This window comes from Somniosus microcephalus, chromosome 13 (genome assembly GCF_052327205.1).
Source record: "Somniosus microcephalus isolate GS21.2 chromosome 13, FLI_Smic_1.0, whole genome shotgun sequence".
Taxonomy (NCBI): Eukaryota; Metazoa; Chordata; class Chondrichthyes; order Squaliformes; family Somniosidae; genus Somniosus; species Somniosus microcephalus.
In genome coordinates this window covers 124,915,591-124,934,687 of record NC_140999.1, presented here as the reverse complement: position 1 = coordinate 124,934,687, position 19,097 = coordinate 124,915,591, and the positions used below count along the sequence as shown (strand labels likewise).

Here is a 19,097-nt window from a genome sequence, read left to right as displayed (position 1 = left end):
AAAAACTTTAACAGATTTGTCAAACACGATTTCCCTTTCATAAATCCGTATTGACTCTACCCAATCCTATTATTATTTTCTAAGTGCCCTGTTACCACATCCTTAATAATAGATTCTAGCATTTTCCCTACTACTGATGTTAAGCTAACTGGTCTGTAGTTCCCTATTTTCTCTCTCCCTTCTTTCTTAAATAGTGGGGTTACATTTGCCACCTTCCAATCCGCAGGAACTGTTCTAGAAGCTATGGAATTTTGGAAAATGACAACCAATGCATCCATTATCTCTATAGCCACCTGTTTCAAAATGCTAGGATGTAGGCCATCAGGTCCATGGGATTTATTGGCTTTCAGTCCCATTAATTTCTCCAGTTCCATTTTTTTACTAATACTAATTTCTTTCAGTTCCTCATTCTCACTAGAGTCTTGGTTCTCCACTATTTCCGGGAAGTTTTTGCATCTCTTCCATGAAGACAGGCACAAGGGATTGGATTTTACCAGCCCTGAGAAGGCGGGACTGCTGGGAAAATCAAAAAGAATGGGAGCGGGTCCCAAACCCGCTCCCAACCCGCCTCCAACCAATCTTCCCGGGAGTCGGGTCCCCGATTTGCACAGGGACCCAACTCCTAGCAGCGGGAAGAGGATTATAGCCACTTAACTGCCTGTTAACAGGTTGTTAACAGGCAGTAAAGTGGCTTTTTCCCATTTTTGCGACTTCTGCTGCAGGCCTCCTGACATTGGGGAATCCCACCAGGGTAAGTGAGGCATGTTAAGGGTCTGTTGTAATGTTTCTTTTTAGATGACAGCTGCAGGAGTGGTGTGAAGGATGCAATGGGACACTGGTGAGTATCAGAGGTAAGGAAATGTTGGGAAAGTCATTTTTAATGTGTTTAGATTTTTCTGTAGTTAACAAGCTTTGAAGTGTTTGTGTGGCCTCACCTCATTGGGAGAAGTGATAGATAATTTCTGTACCTTCACCTGCAGCTACCATCTGTTTTATTCTAAGGAGAGAGTCATTGGAGAGCCTAGGTGCAAGGGCTCATCTTTGTACAGTGATTGTCAGTGTTTGACAGCACCTCAATGCTGTCAAACACTGGCAAATCATCTGTCAAAAATAAATGTTCCATGTCCCTTTAAGAAAACCAGCAGATGAAGCATCATCAACTGACATCATCTGACACCAGCTTTCCCTTAATTGGCCAGCAAGCCCACAGGGCAGGCATAACAAGACCAATCAGGGGAAAATAGCGTCTGTGCATTGGACGTCGCTGGGGGCGGGAGTAGAACCCGGAGGGCAGCAGTCCCACCCCCCACTCCTCTCGGTAAGTAAAATCCAGCCCAAAGTATTTGTTTAATTTCTCTGCCATTTCCTTATTCCCCATTATAATTTCTCCTGTCTCAGCTTGTAAGGGGCCCACATTTACTTTCGCTAAATCTTCCTTTTTACATACCTATAGAAGCTTTTACAGCCTGTTTTTATGTCTCTCACTAGTTTACTCTCATATTCTATTTTCCCTTTCTTTATTAATTTCTTGGTGCTCCTTTGCTGAATTCTAAAATCCTCCCAATCCTCAGGCTTACTACTCTTTTTGGTAACATCATAAGCCTAGCCCACTCTAACCCAACATTAGCTCTGTTAATGAACTATTGCAGACCAATGAGTTGGGAGAGAGTTGGGACAGACAAAATGGGCAAATATAATTTACAAAATGGGCAAATATAATTTTCTAAATAACATAGATGAATACAAACTTTAAGTTAAGTAACAGATCAGACAGGTGTCAGCCATGGCTCAGCTGGTAGCACTCTCGCCTCTGAATCAGAAGGTTGTTGGTTCACACCACCGCAGAGACTTGAGCACAAAATTCAGTCCAGCACTGAGGGAGTGCTGCACAGTTGTCGGTGCTGTCTTTCAGATGAAATGTTAAACCAAGGCACCGTCTATCCCCTCAGGTGAATGTAATAGATCCCATGGCACTATTTCGTAGAAGAGCAGTGGAGTTCGCCCCAGTGTCCTGGCCAATATTTATCCCTCAACCAACATCACTAAAAATGATGATCAGATTGCTGTTTGTGAGACATTGCTGTGCACAGATTAGCTGCTGCCTTTCTTACAGTACAACAGTGACTAGGGCATCCTGAGGTTATGAAAAGTTACAGATATGCAAGTCTTTTCTTTCTGTAGGCAGAATGTTTCATCATCGAGTAACTTTAGTATCATCCTGGTGTGGCTTTAATGCTATCTTGTGAGGTACATGATTATCAAAGCATTATTGGTGACACACTACTTCCAAAGCATGTCAGACTATTACAACACGTCTGATAAGCAGCGCCTGCACCTCAAGCAATATTTTTACATATTTGTGTATTCCTGAAGCATTTGCCTCAATGTAGTAATTTAGTAAACTCAATTTAATTCAAATGCATTTTCATCAAATGTGTTGAAGGAATTGGACAGCTCTGGGACCATTTGACGTTCCAGTACCATTAATCTCAATGAACGCTCATAACGTTTGCTGTCTCCAGGTTAGTTTGCAACTGAACGAGTCATTTTAGAAGCGAAACACAAATGGGACACAGCTTCCAATACCAAATGGTTTGAATCAAATCTTTAATACATTTTCAGTTGCGTAGCAACAATGTTACAGTCTGCATAGAATGGAAATTACTCAGTAACTCCAGAAAATTCAGCAGTTATTAACACGTTGATTCTAATTTACATGAAAAAGACACAGTAGAGCAACTAAGGGGTGTATTTTCCTCGACTTGTTACTTTTAGCGCAAAGTTGACATGAGTACAAAATGATATGCTTTACACTCGCATCTACCTTTTTTGGTAAAACTAGAGAACAGAGGAAAATATACCACAGGAAATCAATCATTACCTGAATATTTTACAGTAGATAGTTTTGTGATTCAAATAACTCGAGGAAAAGGGACATTCGATGGAGACTTGGAATAACTTGAAGCAAGAATAGTAGGCCAATTATATTACACAGTTTGTATCGATGTGAAGTTGAAAGTGCTGCTGGAATTGGCAGGATGGGCATTCCACCTGCCCCATTGCTCCACTACCAGCTGATTTGCCGAGGTCAGTGAGCCCACCAAGGTAGGAGTTGGAAAATGGCGGCCGTAGGCCTTGGTTGCCAGCTGCAGTGTTGCGTAACCAGCGGCCTCCAGGACTGACACCAAAGTTTCTTTAAAATCTTTTTTCATTTCTAAAATCATCGTCTCAACATAGGCATCGATTACCGTGCGCTGGTCCTACGACTGATTGCAGAGGCTAAGGCGGTCCTCTAAAATGTTAAATGCTCCTCCATCACCATAGTAACCTCTATGCCTGGAATGCAACATCGTTCCTTGCACCCGGCGATGCTAGAATGCAAACGATGGGAAATACATTGTATAAAGTATTTCCTGTCATTTACGTCTAATTTGAAGATTTCTGCTCATATTAGGGGAAAAATCCCAGAAGTGCTGGCAAAGCAATTCCAGCAGAGAATCCTGTCCAAGCTGTGCAGTATAATCCAAGAGTGATTTGGTCATGTCCAATTCGGGCAAGCAGTGCGAGATCGCCTCAAGAGCTAGGCAGACATTGCTTTAACTATGTACCCACCAGAGTATAACTGCAACCAGTTTAAGGTGAATCCTAAGATCCCCAGGCAGTCAATTGGATCGTTGTAGGGAAGTTTTTAAACAGTTTGAAAAATAAATTGAATTTTCAGTGATATTAAAGATTGAGCCAACGTTTCGATACCGGTGGGTGGCACGTGCAGTGCGTGCACACAATCACATATGCGTTGAGCACTGTCGTGTCTGGCCACCTAGTCTGTGGAGGCAGCAGTATAACTCAGGTCCGCTAGTTTTGTCTTGCTCTAAGCAGGCACTTGTGCTGGAATTGGGGCATAAATTAAATTTGAAAAATGTATTTAAGAATGACGCTGTAATTATGTTAGAATAATATGAAAAATGACAAACTGGGGCAAAAAGATCATCAGCATCAAGAAAATCCATGGGTCTTTTTAATATTGTAAAAATAAGAAACATAAGTACTGACAAGTAATTTAACTGACAGCTTTCTGCATTTTACAACAGTGCCGTGATTAAAGCTAACAGGTACAGTATGCAATAGAAGGCAACAGTACAATATACAAAGTAATATTAATTGATCATTTTTGATAGATATTAAAATATATTTATGGTTCAATAGTTAGATGAAAATGTTACAGTGCCCTCCCCCTTTTAGGCCTGTTCTTAGTGCCACTTTCCCCAAAGACAAATTTCCCTGGTTGAATGTCCCTCCTACACTTGATGGGTCTTGCGATTCCAAACCTCGCAGGGCCGACATTGGGGTTGGAAAACATGACTGAATGTTGTGTTACAGGTTCACGCACCCTGGAGAGGGCACCAAAAGCTCACAGCATCTGTCCACAGGGAGCAGCATACCCCTCTTCGATACGGTGACCTTGGAACTTACCACGGCCAAGGCTTGTGGCACCGCCACCTGGGCCGTGCAGCAGGCTCTTTGAGAATAATGAGGCATTTTTTTTTATAGAATTCTGCTACACAGCAGCATCTGTTTTCCACCAAATGAAAACAACAATCTGTCAGGACAAAGCCCAGATGGCACAGCAACCTCCTGTAAATCTGTTCGCTTGCCGCAACTCTAACTGGAATTAAATTTCAGAGCTCGGCAGCAGGCGGAATTCCACCAGCAATTCCTTGATTCTCAGGCCTAGGAAAATAACAAGATTAAAATTATACATTATAACTTTATATTATGAATAATGGCACACCGCACTAACTTCCACACAACCCTCCTTTTAGAAGAATTGAGCATTCCTAAAATAATGTGGTACATGAGCTGCCACATGTATAGATAGTTGAGAATGCCCCACACTACACTACACACACACACACACCTTACACTCAGTGATAAAGTTTGAGGGTAAATTCACTGATCCCACTCTCCTGGCAGAGTACATGAGTCGAGCACATGCCTGAGAATCAGTGCTACAGGTCATATGTCTAATCTACAATCACCTCTGGTGCAGCTTCCCCCAGTGAAAGAGCATGAATCTACCCTCTGATACCCAAACAGAACTATTCAGTTTGAATGCAGAATCATAGAATCACACAGCACAAAAGGAGACCATTTGGCCCATCGTGCCTGTGCTGACTCTTTGAAAAAGCTATCCAATTAATCCCACACCCCTTCCCTTTCCCTGTAGTCCTACAAATTTTTCCTTTTGAAGTATATATCCACTTGCCTTGTGAAAGTTACTGTTGAATCTGCTTCTACCGCCCTTTCAAGCAGAGCATTCCAGATCACAACAATTTGCTGAGTAAAAAAAATTCTCATTTCCCCCCCTGGCTTTTTTGCCAAATATCTTAAATCTATGTCCTCCCTTCTGCTGGCTGTGGTTTCTTGATTTTTACTTAGCAGTAATGGAAATGGCCCACTAGCAAATTAACAATTTGCTTTCGCCCATCTCTGAGCACAAAGGCAGGGATTCTGCAAGGGCTAATGGTTCATTCACCCCATCAGTGCAGACGAGATTAGAGTCTGGAGTACAATGGGACAGGACCCAAATCATGTGTAGGGTGTTTGTCTTTATTTGAACTGCTTTACACAAACCTCACAGGCCACTGCTTTAGTGGCTTCAGTTCAAGATGGCTGCTGCATTACATGTGGCCTGCTCAATGACAGTTCCAAATTTTAAAATCCAAAACTGGTGAGAGGGGAAATTTTGGGTTGATGGAATTGCGAACAAAGAGAGACAAAGGCCAGTTTCTGTGCTCTCCAGCATACAATTTTCCACTCACTGAAAAAAGGACAGAAAACCATGGGCTGGAGAGTGCAGAAGAGGAAAAGCACCCCTTATAAATCCAGTACTGTTCACCCGGGTGGAACATTATACTGCTGAGGTGTAACTTGGGACAGCTTTGGTTCACATGACCTAGTGTCAGTATTAGCTTTCCAAAGTATATTCTAGAGGAACACAGTAGAACACATACATCAGAGGATACAAAATATATCAGAAGTAAAGAATTGCTAATTTAATACTAAAATAAAATGTAGGGCATATTAAAGAGTACTGGGCTATTTTCCCCTATGAGGCTGCTGCCTGTATTCTCTTTTGAGAGACCGTCCATCAGTGTTATTACTGCATTAGAACAATTTTATCAGTGCTATTACTCATGTGAACATACAACGGCAATTAAATGTCAAGACAACACGTTATCCTTTGTACAAACCATTCAGCTTGCTGGGTGAACTGCTGGAACATTTGAGCAACGACATTATGAAGTGTATAAACACATAAAGTGCTGCCTCAATGATATGTGGCAGGGTGGTAGCAGGTCTAATACAACACCATTTTCGGCAATACTGTACATTTAGCTGTTTAAAATGAGCAATATTTCTTCAGTGACTATTGTTCCAGGCTGAGGTAATTACCATCGTGTGTTCCTGCCCACCTAAAATCTGACCGTTTCCCAGAAACACACAACACAACGATAGACATGATGATCTCTTTATTGCATTGGTTACTCTGTTTGCACTGGAGACTGAAGCAAGGTGGTTAAATGGTCAACACCACAATTGTTTCAATATAAAATACATTCAATGTTAAAATTTATGCAGCCATCTAAACAGATTTTCTTCTTTTAATTTTTAAGTCTGAATAGTGCTGACAGGAAGCCTAGTTAGAATCTAAATGCATATTATTTCTTTCTTTCATCTTTTCAAAGTATTGTACTTTTCCTCCTCCTCCTTTTGATTCTGTGAACTCTGCACCAGTTTGTCACTGAGGGGGCTGGATGATGACCAGCTCCTGAATCTTTGGCAATGACTCTTTTCAACCAGCTGCTGGGTCAGATGGAGGACACCAGTGAATCAGTTCTGGGGAAGTGCCTAGTCTCGCTTCTGCTCACCTCCTTCCTTCCCCTCCTCCCCCCACACTTGCCAGCTTGGGAAATTAGAAAAAACTGACCAAAGCTTAAAAAAAACTGACAACTCAAAAATGATCATGAATATATCTACCTCTAATATCTAGTTGCATAGAAAGCACAATGGGGAATGGGTCTGTCATAACTTGCGCTACAAGTTCACCCAACATTCTAACTTCTATACAGACCAATGATTGTGGCAAGAATCAGAAGGATTTTCCTTCATTTTTTTGTGGAGAAATTGTGGGCTATTGTGTACTGCTTTTTATTGGGCCATGATTTCACCGACCGAGGCGGTTCCGGGGCGGCCGGGGTCGGTGTCGCGGTCCCAGCTCACTGCCTACTGCAGCCTGTACTCTCCAAGCCCGCCCTGCAAGGTTCCCGGCCAATTAATAGGAATCAGGTCTGATAACATCATTTGATGATACATCATCAGCTGGTTTCCTTAAAGGGGCCATGTCCAAATTGATCTTGACAGTTGTGCTTTCAGTGTTCTACAGCATTGAGGTGTTGGAAACACAGACCAGCACTGCACAAAGGTGCACGGCTGCACCCAGGCTCTCCCATTACTCCCTCCATATGCTTATGGAGGGAGTCACAGCACGCAGGGAGGTTCTCTTCCCTTCCCATGGGTGGAAGAGACCTCCCCAGGAGACCAACACAGCCTGGTTGCACATTGCACAAGAGGACAAAAGCAGGGATGTCGGCAGGAGGACTAGGCTGCAATGTCACAAACCTTTCAATGATCTGAGCAGATCACAAAACGTTACTGCAAAGCCACACTCAACCTCATCCTACTGTACCACTCATCACATCCCCATCACTCTGCCTTCCCTACCCTACTCCTGCACATCCTTACACACACCAACTTACCTTGCACCTCCACCCATCCCTCTCTATCTACAGTATCACTTCCCCATCTCACTAGCCACCCCTCACACTCACCCTCATCCTACTGCAAACATACCAACTAATAACATACAAGGGTAGGCACCTGGGTGGTTTAGCTAATGTTCATTTGAAGTTTCTGGTAATTGTAATGTATATACCTTTAAGGGGGGAACTATCTTTTACAGCTCATGTATACTGCAGTAACGGCAGTGACCACACCTGTATATAGCACTGAGTAGTAATCTGTACAGATCAGTTCAGTGTGAGCCACGTTGAGTAAACACCTGTTGTACCGTTCTCCTGCAGTCTGTGTCTTATTATACACAGACACAACATTGGCGACAAGGCAAGTTCGAACCTACCTGCAACTCTGCATCACCTCCCGGGGATTCGTTCCTGGAGATCAGTGGATTGGAGATCAATGCCAGAGACTCGGGCGTCGACCACGGGCAACCGCCCAGTCATCCAGCAGAGACTCGAGAATTGCGGGGGAGGCTGTCGTGAGCCAGGCTTGGCTTTCCAGTCGAGGTGGTCCAGCGAAATGGGCTGGCAACAGGTAGTGCGCAGACCCTTCCCAGACAGCGGCGGGCTAGAGTCCGACCGAGCGGCACAGCAAAGGGCCGAGCAGCGTCGACGGAGGAGAGAGGGGGCAGAGCGCACAGGGCGCAGCCGGTGTTCAGGGGCCGAGCAGCGTCGAAGAGAGGGAGAGAGAGACGCGCAGAAACCCGCAAGGCGCCGCCATTGCCACGAGGACCGCCGAGAGCGGCGTTGGCAGCAGCGCAGGAGAAGCGCGCGAAACCTACAGGGCGCCGCCATTGCCACGAGAACTGCCGGGAGTGGCGTTGGCAGCAGCGGGGGAGGAAGGAAAGTGCGGGACACGCCATTTTAAACCACACCCAAAATGCCGAAGAGTGGCAGTATCACCGCGTTTGACAATGAAGTCGAAGATTGGACTACATATGTCGAACGAATAGAGGTATACTGCAAGGCAAATGAGGTGTCAGATGACAAGAAAGCGTTGGTATTGTTAAACTTAATGCGTGCAAAGACGTATGGGTTATTACAAAATCTAGTAAGCCCAACGAAGCCAATGGAAAAGAGTTTTGAAGATATAGTAACGATACTACAGGAACATTTAAACCCCACACCGCTGCTGATAGCAGAAAGATTCAAGTTTCACAAACGGAACCAGCATAAGGATGAAAGCAATGCTGATTATTTAACAGAACTGCGCAAACTATCGAAACACTGCCAGTTTGGAGCGGGACTGGCAGATACCTTAAGGGACAAGTTTGTGTGTGGGCTTCAAAGTGAAGGAACCCAGAAACGGCTTTTATCTGAAAAGGACCTTACGCTGGAAAAGGCTTTCAGCATTGCGGTATCATATGAAGCAGCAGCACGGGGCGCTGCAGAGATACAACAGAGACCGCAACAATATGGCACAAACGAAATGTCATATAGAACAGAGAAGTGCTATCGATGTGGCAGAACAACACATGACCAGAATGACTGCTGGTTCAAAGACAAAGTGTGCAGACAGTGCGGAAAAGTAGGACACATAGCACGAGTCTGCAGGTCGGGAAAGAAAACCAGCATAAGAAACCTACCAAAGAAAAGTACAAGAAGGTACATAAGATGACGGAGAATAGTTCAGACGAACAAAAGAGTGATAATGGCTCCGAAAGCGGGGAACTGAGTTGTCTGAAACTACATAATGTGATCACAACGGAGGATCACCGAACCATTTGGGTCACTCTCAAGATAGCAGGAGTCCAGGTAAAGATGGAATTGGACACAGGATCAGCCCTAACAGTCATAAACCGACGGGACTACGAGCGGCTATTCTCACACATACCCTCGAGAGACACAAAAATTATTTTGAAGACGTACACGGGGCAAAAAGTCTACCCCAAAGGAAAAATAAGGGTGACCGTTATATATAACGGTAAGGAAACACCAAAACTAGGCCTGTATGTATAGCAAGATGGAGAACCACCATTACTGGGATGTGAATGGATCCGGAAAATACAACTGGATTGGCATTCCATACAGGCACTGACTGTGGCTGACAAAAAGGATGACGACGTCACACCTGGGCGACTGTCAAAGATCCTAACTGACGCGAAAGAAGTGTTCCAGCAAGGACTTGGAACACTAAAAGGCATGACAGCGACGATTAAAATTCAAGAAAACGCAAGCCCAAAATTTTTTAAGGCCAGACCGGTACCTTATGCGATCCACCCAGCCGTCGAAGCAGAGCTGGAGAGTCTGGAACGTTCAGATGTACTGTCCAAGGTAGACTGGAGCCAGTGGGCTACACCCATCATCCCTGTGATGAAAAAGTCGTTGAGCAGCACGCCTGGGGAACCAAGGAAGGTTCGCTTCTGTGGGAATTTAAGGTAACAGTGAACCCGGTCCTTCACACCGTACAATATCCACTTCCGCGGATTGAAGATATTTTCGCCTCGCTATCTGGAGGGAAACACTTCACTAAGATTGATCTGGCCCAGGCGTTATCTACAAATGGAGGTAGAGGAAGCATCAAAAAAAACCTCACAATCAACACCCATAAAGGTCTCTACCAATACAACCAGCTGATATTCGGGGTAGCATCAGCTCCGGCTATTTGGCAGAGAGCAATGGAACAAGTCCTGCAAGGGATCCCAGGGACCCAGTGTTATTTGGAAGACATCCTGGTCACGGGCGAAAATGACAGTGATCATCTTGCCAACCTGGAGCAGGTGCTCACTAGATTGCAGGAATATGGGCTCCGAGCTAACCGCCCCAAATGCGAGTTTTTTAGAAAACAGATCTCGTATTGTGGCCACGTTATCAATAAAGGGGAGTTACATAAGTCCCCAGGGAAGATTGAGGCAGTAGTCAAGGCTCCAGCACCGGAAAATGTGTCACAACTGAGGTCATTCCTCGGGCTGGTAAACTACTACCATAAGTTCTTGCCAAATTTGTCTATAATACTACACCCACTGAACACCCTACTGCAAACTGGGGTGCCATGGAAGTGGAGTGACGAATGTAGACGAGCTTTCCAGAAGAGCAAAACACTAATCACATCGAAAGAGGTATTGGCCCATTACAACCCGGCATTACCAATTCGGTTGGCATGTGATGCGTCACCCTACGGCATTGGAGCGGTGCTGTCGCACAAATTCTCAGACGGCTCAGAGAGGCCAATAGCCTTTGCGTCACGATCACTAACCTCAGCCGAGCGTAACTACGCCCAGATTGACAGGGAGGCCCTCAGCCTAGTTTGGGGAGTGAAAAAGTTCAATCACTATCTGCACGGGCAGAAATTCACCTTGCTGACTGATCACCAGCCTCTTGTCTCCATTTTTAATCCGAAGGAGGGCGTTCCGGTGATGATTGCGCAACGACTACAAAGATGGTCACTTTTTCTAGGGGCGCACCACTATGAGATTGAATATAAGGGCACGAAACAGCATGGAAATGCTGATGGGCTATCACGCCTGCCACTTCCTACTGCGGAGGAAGCACCAGCAGTGGATCCTGTTGAAATATTCCATTCGACTATAATTGAATACCTACCGGTAACTAACGCTTGTATCGAAAAGGAAACCCGAAATGACCCGACACTGTCTCGGGTATATGATTTGACGGTGAAGGGATGGCCAGCACATGGCGACTCACTGTTGCCAGCATTCTCGACAAGGAGAGAACAGCTGTCAGTGTGCCGGGGAACCTTGATGTGTGGATCCCGAGTGGTAATTCCACCCAAGTTAAGGGATAGAGTGCTCAATGAGCTTCATGAGGGTCATCTGGGAGGGGTAAAAATGAAAAGCCTAGCCAGGGCTTATGTGTGGTGGCCGGGAATCGATAAACAAATCGAGGACCTGACCAAGAGCTGCTCAGGATGCCAGAAAGTCCAAAATGCACCACCACAGGCCCCTCTACACCCATGGGAGTGGCCCTCATCTCCATGGCAACGGGTGCATATTGATTTTGCTGGTCCATTCATGGACTCAATGTTTTTAATAGCCGTGGATGCGCACTCGAAATGGCTTGAGGTCATCAAAATGTCCTCCACCACCACGGAGAAAACTATTGCAGTCCTACGGACCATTTTTGCCAGGAATGGCTTGCCAGAACAGATTTGCTCCGACAACGGACCACAGTTTGTGTCCGAAGAGTTCCGGAGGTTCTTGAAAAAGAATGGGTTAAGGCATTACACATCCGCCCCGTATCATCCAGCCACAAATGGATTGGCTGAGAGGTTTGTACAAACCTTTAAGAAGGCATAAAGGCTATGTACAATGACAACATTCCGCTGCAGCACACGGTGGACAATTTCCTGTTCGCCTACCGGAATGCGACACATGCAGTCACCAACCAGGCCCCAGCCATGATGTTCTTTAACCGAAGGTTAAGATCTCGCCTGGATTTGCTCAGATCAAACGTACAAAGAGATGCTGAGAGTAAGCAATTCCAGCACATCCATGAGAAGCCAACAAGGAGCTTCAATGTAGGACAACCAGTCTTGGCCTGCGACTACCGAACAGAAAAATGGCAGCCAGGAACGATATGCACACGGCAGGGCCCAGTAATGTACACAGTGGACGTTGGGAGAAACAGTAGCATCAGAAGCTGATGAACCAACCGACGACAGGAGGCCAGAATCGCCTCCGCACCAAGAGCAAGACACTCAGGAAAGGCGCTATCCAGAAAGGATCAGGAAGCCTCCCCAAAGACTGAATATATAAATAGACTATTTTCAGCTAATGTTGCATGTTAAAAGTGTTAATTGTAATTAGTTTGATATTTAATTGTTAAATGAGTGTTATGGTACTGTTAATCTAAAAGGGGAGGAATTGTAATGTATATACCTTTAAGGGGGGAACTATCTTTTACAGCTCATGTATACTGCAGTACCGGCAATGACCACACCTGTATGTAGCACTGAGTAGTAATCTGTACAGATCAGTTCAGTGTGAGCCACGTTGAGTAAACACCTGTTGTACCGTTCTCCTGCAGTCTGTGTCTTATTATACACAGACACAACAGTAATGTGCTGTCAAATATTTAAACCTTTATTTTCAGCACTTTGCGTTCTTGGACAGATTTGTGTGCACCTTTGGAAGTGGCTTAGTGAGTTGCAGTGAATGGTGAGACATGGTAGTATCCCCCCAACCCGCAAAGGTGACGAGTGTGAAAGGAATGACTTGGGCATTGTAGGGATGCTTTATGGTGCTGGTGTGGGGTGGTGTCAACCTGGCACATCATGTGGCAGCCAGGGTGTACAGTGTGGTCGGGTGCTGATGCCCCGTGTCCTGTGCAGCATCAGGTGATTGCAGAGAAAGTTGGCACTGTTGTTGCTGATGTTGGTGTGCCTGGTGATGTTGGTGCTGGGGCTGATTGTGGAGGGATTCAGAGGACCATGGTGAGACTTTTTCAAGGGCACCGATGTTGCTGGAATAGATGGCAGCTGAAGTTGAGATGACAGAAGGGATCTGTCAATGGTGAGAGAGCTTGCTCCACGGAGGTGACAGTGGATACAGAGTTTACTCCAAGCGTTTCCAAACTGCATAAAGCTCAAAAATGTCTTCCAAGTCCTGAAGGCTCAAGCTTCTGACATTGTAAATTGACCAGCTGTGAAATGGTAGCTTTCATACCACTTTTGCAGTTGTCACCTATTCACAGCAATGGGGAGACATAGAGAACCCGACCTACTTACCTGATGTGATCTCTGAATGACGTGAACCCTGTTATAAAAGTGGAAAAATAGAAATAGGCTGGCAAAATAGTAGTTAACAAATGTTTAACAAGCAGTTAACTATCTTAAATGCCTCCCCTGCCGCTTGGTGTCGGGTCTGTTCTAAAATCGCAAACCCGACACTTTGGAAACTTACACGGAAGCGGGTTTTGATTTTGACAGCTGACCCGCCTCCGCACCTGCCCTCCGAGTGCCGGCAAAATCGCGGCCTCTGTTACTAAATAGGATGACTGAATTGTACTAAGATTGTTTATATGGTTGTCACAGTGATACTTCTGTCCTTCCCTGGCCCACTCCCTGGTCACACTGGCACTCAGCTACACTCATCTCAGTTCACACTAATACTCTTGCCTTCTCTCCTCCACCCCCCACCATCCCATTCATGCTGGCACACTTCCTTCACCCCTCACCTGAGTTCATGCTTGTAATGATCAATAACATGTCATTCTATAGTGGACACTAGGTGGAGCCGTAGAGCTGTATATAGCTGTATGTATAAGACTACACTACCCAGCTGTATGTATATTAAGACTACATTACCCATGAGGCACTAGGCTACGCACAGGCAGCAGTCAAGATGGAAGCCTCTACAGATACTGTACCTAGTCCACATGTGCTCAATAAAAGTGTCTAGCAAAAGCTAGCTGTGTTCATAATAAGAATGTCTATTTATTAATGAACATAAGATGGTACCAGGATGGTGATGATCTGCTGAAAATTGTGAAAAGCGACATGGAGAATTTGAAGCCACCAGAGCGTTTGAAACTCACAGGAAACATCGACTACAATTATCTTAAACAAGTATCTTAAACAACAATTCGAACTCTACATTGCAGCCATCGGATTCGGTACGAAGCCAGACGCAAGGAAGATAGCGTTGCTGCTTATGGTTGCAGGCCCACAGGCGATAGAGGTATTTAATACATTTGTATTTAATCCAGAGGAGAACAGAGAAAAAGTAGAAGATGTGCTAAAAAAATTTGATGCACATTGCTCTCCCAAAAAGAATGAGACGTATGAAAGCTCCATCTTCCGTTCTCGGACACAGCAACAAAATGAGACTTTTGATAGCTTTATAACTGATCTGAAACTGAAAGCACAAACATGTAATTTCTCTGAGCTCAAAGCATCCATGATTTGTGACCAGATTGTGTTTGGTATTCATGATAAAAAAGTCAGGGAACATCTGTTGAGAGAAACCGAACTAAATTTGGAAAATGCGGTGAAAATATGCCAAGCCAGCGAGCTAGCTCAAAAGCACGCGAAGACTTTCAGTGAAATCAATAATGATGCGATTGTAATGAGTGATAATGCTGCTGTCGGTGCTGTGTCCTACAAGGGGAAGAAACGTGGGCAGAACAGAAATGAAAAGCAATCGGAGGATGAAATTTTTAATTGTAAACGCTGTGGTTACAAACACCAGTTAAGACAATGCCCAGCGTTTGGAAAAATGAGCACAAAGTGTAATGGAAAGAATCACTTTGCCAAACAATGCTTTTCAAAAGTAAAAACTAAGAAAGGGCAACGAGTTAATGTAATTGAGGACACTGATTTAAGTGAGACATTTTTTGTATGAATGGTGTCATGTGACAATATCAAAAAGGATACAGAAAATGTTCAGCCCTCAGAAATGGACAATGCTGAACATAAAGTTAATGCAGTAAAAGAGGACAAATGGATGATCCCACTGCAGGTAAATGGAGCATTAGTTACCGTGAAACTAGACACTGGGGCAAAAGCAAACTTAATCAGTATGAGTGACATTAACAATATGAAAGAAAAGCCCAAAATACAGAAAAAGTCAGTACTACTGAAGGACTATAATGGACAGAAAATAGATAGCTTAGGTGTGTGCAGACTCAAAGTGACAGTCAAAGACAAAGTGCATCATCTCATGTTTTCTGTTGTGGCTGAAAGACTTGATTCACTACTGGGTGACAAAGCTTGTGAGGACTTAGAACTGGTCAAGAGAGTCTACCGTATAAACTGTGCCATAAGCAGACCAGATGACTCGGTGGATTCTGTAGTGAATAATTTCCAGGATGTGTTCAAAGGATTTGGAGTTCTACCATTCACTTACAAGACCCAGCTAAAGGAGGATGCTCAGCCAGTGGTACATGCTCCACGAAGAGTTCCAGCACCCCTGCGTGACCGGCTCAAGAATGAACTGGACAGAATGACCACACTAGGAGTCATCAGGAAAGTCGAAGAGCCAACAGACTGGGTTAACTCCATGGTATGTGTAAAGAAAAAGAACAATGATCTAAGAATATGCATGGATCCAAAGGACTTAAATGCAAACATAAAACGTGAACACTACCAGATTCCCAAGCGAGAAGAAATCACCAGTGAAATGTTAGGTGCCAGATACTTTACAAAGCTCAATGCCTCACAAGGATTTTGGCAACTAAAACTGGATGAAGAGAGCACCAAATACTGTACCTTCAACACACCATTTGGCAGGTATTGTTTCCTCAGAATGCCTTTCGGGATAATATCTGCATCTGAAATCTTACATAGAGCGATGGAACACATAATTGAATGTCTGGAAGGAGTTCGGGTCTATGTTGATGACATCATCATCTGAGGCTCCACACTGAAAGAACACAATGAGAGACTGACTAAAGTGCTACAGAGCATACGCCGGAATGGACTGAAGCTCAACAAAGCCAAGTGTCAGTTTGGCGTCCAGGAAGTCACTTTCCTAGGAGATAATCTATCTGGTAAAGGAATAGAGCCAGATATGGAAAAAGTAAACGCCATACTCAAAATGCCCCGACCCACTGACAAAAAAGGAGTGCTATGCATCATGGGGATGATAAACTTCATTGGAAAGTTCATTCCTAACTTGTCAGCCAAGACAGCCTGTCTGCGAGACCAGCTACATAAAACAAATGAGTTCGCATGGACAGAAAGACATGAACAAGAGTGGATAAACCTCAAAACAGTGCTGACAACCACACCTGTACTCACCTTCTTTGACCCAACAAAAAGAATCAAAGTGTCAATGGATGCATCAAAAGATGGCCTAGGTGCGGTCTTGCTACAAGCAGAGGGTGATGATTGGAAGCCTGTTGCCTATGCCTCCAGGTCTATGACTGATACTGAGTGTCGATACGCCCAGATTGAAAAGGAATGTCTAGGCTTGGTAGTTGGACTAGAAAAGTTTCATGGCTACATATATGGACTTCCCACCTTCACAGTTGAGACAGACCACAGCCCTCTGGTTGCCATCATAAAAAAAAACCTGAATGAGATGTCTCCAAGGATTCAACGACTCATGATGAAGCTGCAAAGATATGACTTTGAACTGATCTACACACCAGGCAAATACATAGTGTTAGCAGATGCACTATCCCGAGCACCCAGAATGAGTCATGTGAGCTCTACTGAAGAAGACGTGGATGTTCATGTGAGTATGGTCACTGCTGCGCTGCCCGTGTCAGACACAAAATCAAAGCAAATAGCAGAAGAAACAGTAAAAGATACAGTATTACAAACAGTAATAGAGAACATTCATCATGGTTGGCCAAAAGGTTCCTGTCCAAAATATTTTCACATAAGGTCAGAATTGAGTGTCGCAAGTGGACTATTACTAAAACAGAACAGAATAGTCATTCCACAGGCTCTACGTCAAGGCATGCTCAAAAGGATTCATGAGGGACACCTCGGAATTGAAAAATGCAAAAGGAGAGCAAGAGACACTGTTTATTGGCCTGGCATAAATAAGGACATTGAGAACATGATAGGCAAATGTGAGACATGTCAGAAACACCAAAACAAACAAGCAAAGGAACCAATGATAGTAGCTGACATACCAACAGCACCATGGCAAAAGGTTGGTATGGACCTTTTTCATTTAAATGGTAAAGACTATCTAATAGTGATTGACTACTATTCTAACTATCCTGAGATGGTGCTGCTCTCAAGCACCACAGCAAGCAGTGTCATAATGCATGTGAAATCCATCTTCGCCAGACATGGCATTCCCAGGATTGCCGTTAGCAACAATGGTCCGTGCTTCAACTGTAAGGAGTGGCAGCAGTTTGCAGCACATTATGACTTTCAGCACATCACATCCAGTCCTTTGTATGCTCAGTCAAATGGTAAGGCAGAGAAAGGTGTTCAGGTTCTCAAGCAGCTACTGAAGAAAGCGACAGAAAGCAAGTCTGATCCTTATCTCGCCCTGCTGAGCTACCGAGCCTCGCCTTTAGACTGTGGTTCTTCACCTGCTGAACTACTAATGGGTCGCAAGTTGCGCACCACGCTACCCTGCTGTGCAAAAGAACAGCAAAGTGAGGAACTGAGACAGAGACTTCAACTGTTAAAGCTGAAACAGAAATCATACTATGACAAGTCATCCAAAACTCTAAAACCATTGACAAGGGATGATGTTGTCAGGATTGAGGATCCAGATGCATGGAACAGGAAAGCTACAGTTCTTGAGGAAGTAGGACCAAGGTCATACACTGTTAGAACTGAGGAAGGACAGATTCTCAGGAGGAACCGCCGTTCCCTCCTAAAAACACAAAAGACTATTCAAGAGCAGATTGATGACAATGCCGCAACTGCATCTTGTCATTCACCGCCAGAACAATCTCATGAAGACACATCAGACTTACCCATGTTGAGAAGATCCACACGTGAAGTAAAAAAGCCTGATAGACTTAATCTTTGAGTACAATGTAAAGCTTTGAAAATGTGTTGACTGTTCTGAAAATATTTATGTTTATAGAGCACTAACAAAAGTGTTACTGATATTATCTTTATTGTTTTCTTGAAAGTTGATTGATATTGATTCTGTTAAACCTCAAAGGGGGATGTAATGATCAATAACATGTCATTCTATAGTGGACACTAGGTGGAGCCGTAGAGCTGTATATAGCTGTATGTATAAGACTACACTACCCAGCTGTATGTATATTAAGACTACATTACCCATGAGGCACTAGGCTACCCACAAGGCAGCAGTCAAGATGGAAGCCTCTACAGATACTGTACCTAGTCCACATGTGCTCAATAAAAGTGTCTAGCAAAAGCTAGCTGTGTTCATAATAAGAATGTCTATTTATTAATGAACATAAGAATGCTGACACACTTTCCTCTCCCCAAATTGAAACTGGCACTCGTCACCTAATTTCCATTCCCCCTCACCAGTTCAAGCTAGCACTCTTTCCCCTTTCCTCTCAATGCCGCTCCTGGCTCTGGCTACTCCAAAAGATTGAATGCCCTTGCGCATGTTGGCAGGAATTCCTCATCTTGTAAAACTAACATGAGATTTCCTGCCCACGGTAGTGGGGGCAATGGCATTCAATGTCCTGGAGTAGGAGCAGGTTGGAACTGGGAGTGGCACTGAGGGGAGGAATGAAGAATGACGGGGGCACTGGACACTGTGCTGGGGGGGGGGTATCATGAGTGGTGCCCGTTTTCACCCATTGATCTGAAACTGCTGGCTGTCCAGGTGAAGCAGATGCTTGGTAAGGATACATCCTGTGCAGTATAGCTGATAGTGA

The 19,097-nt window shown here is 44.4% G+C and overlaps 1 protein-coding gene across 2 annotated transcripts in view; it reads right to left on the bottom strand.

Moving 5' to 3' along the window:
* Positions 1 to 2,593: 2,593 nt before the first annotated feature.
* The window catches only part of LOC147108583 (pleckstrin homology domain-containing family G member 4B-like), a 204,408-nt gene continuing 187,904 nt past the window's right edge, over positions 2,594 to 19,097 (bottom strand). For both annotated transcript variants that reach the window (XM_086005270.1, XM_086005271.1), the window contains one exon: positions 2,594 to 4,731. The gene's annotated coding sequence lies outside the window, so the exon portion shown is untranslated. The remainder of the gene's footprint in view (positions 4,732 to 19,097) is intronic.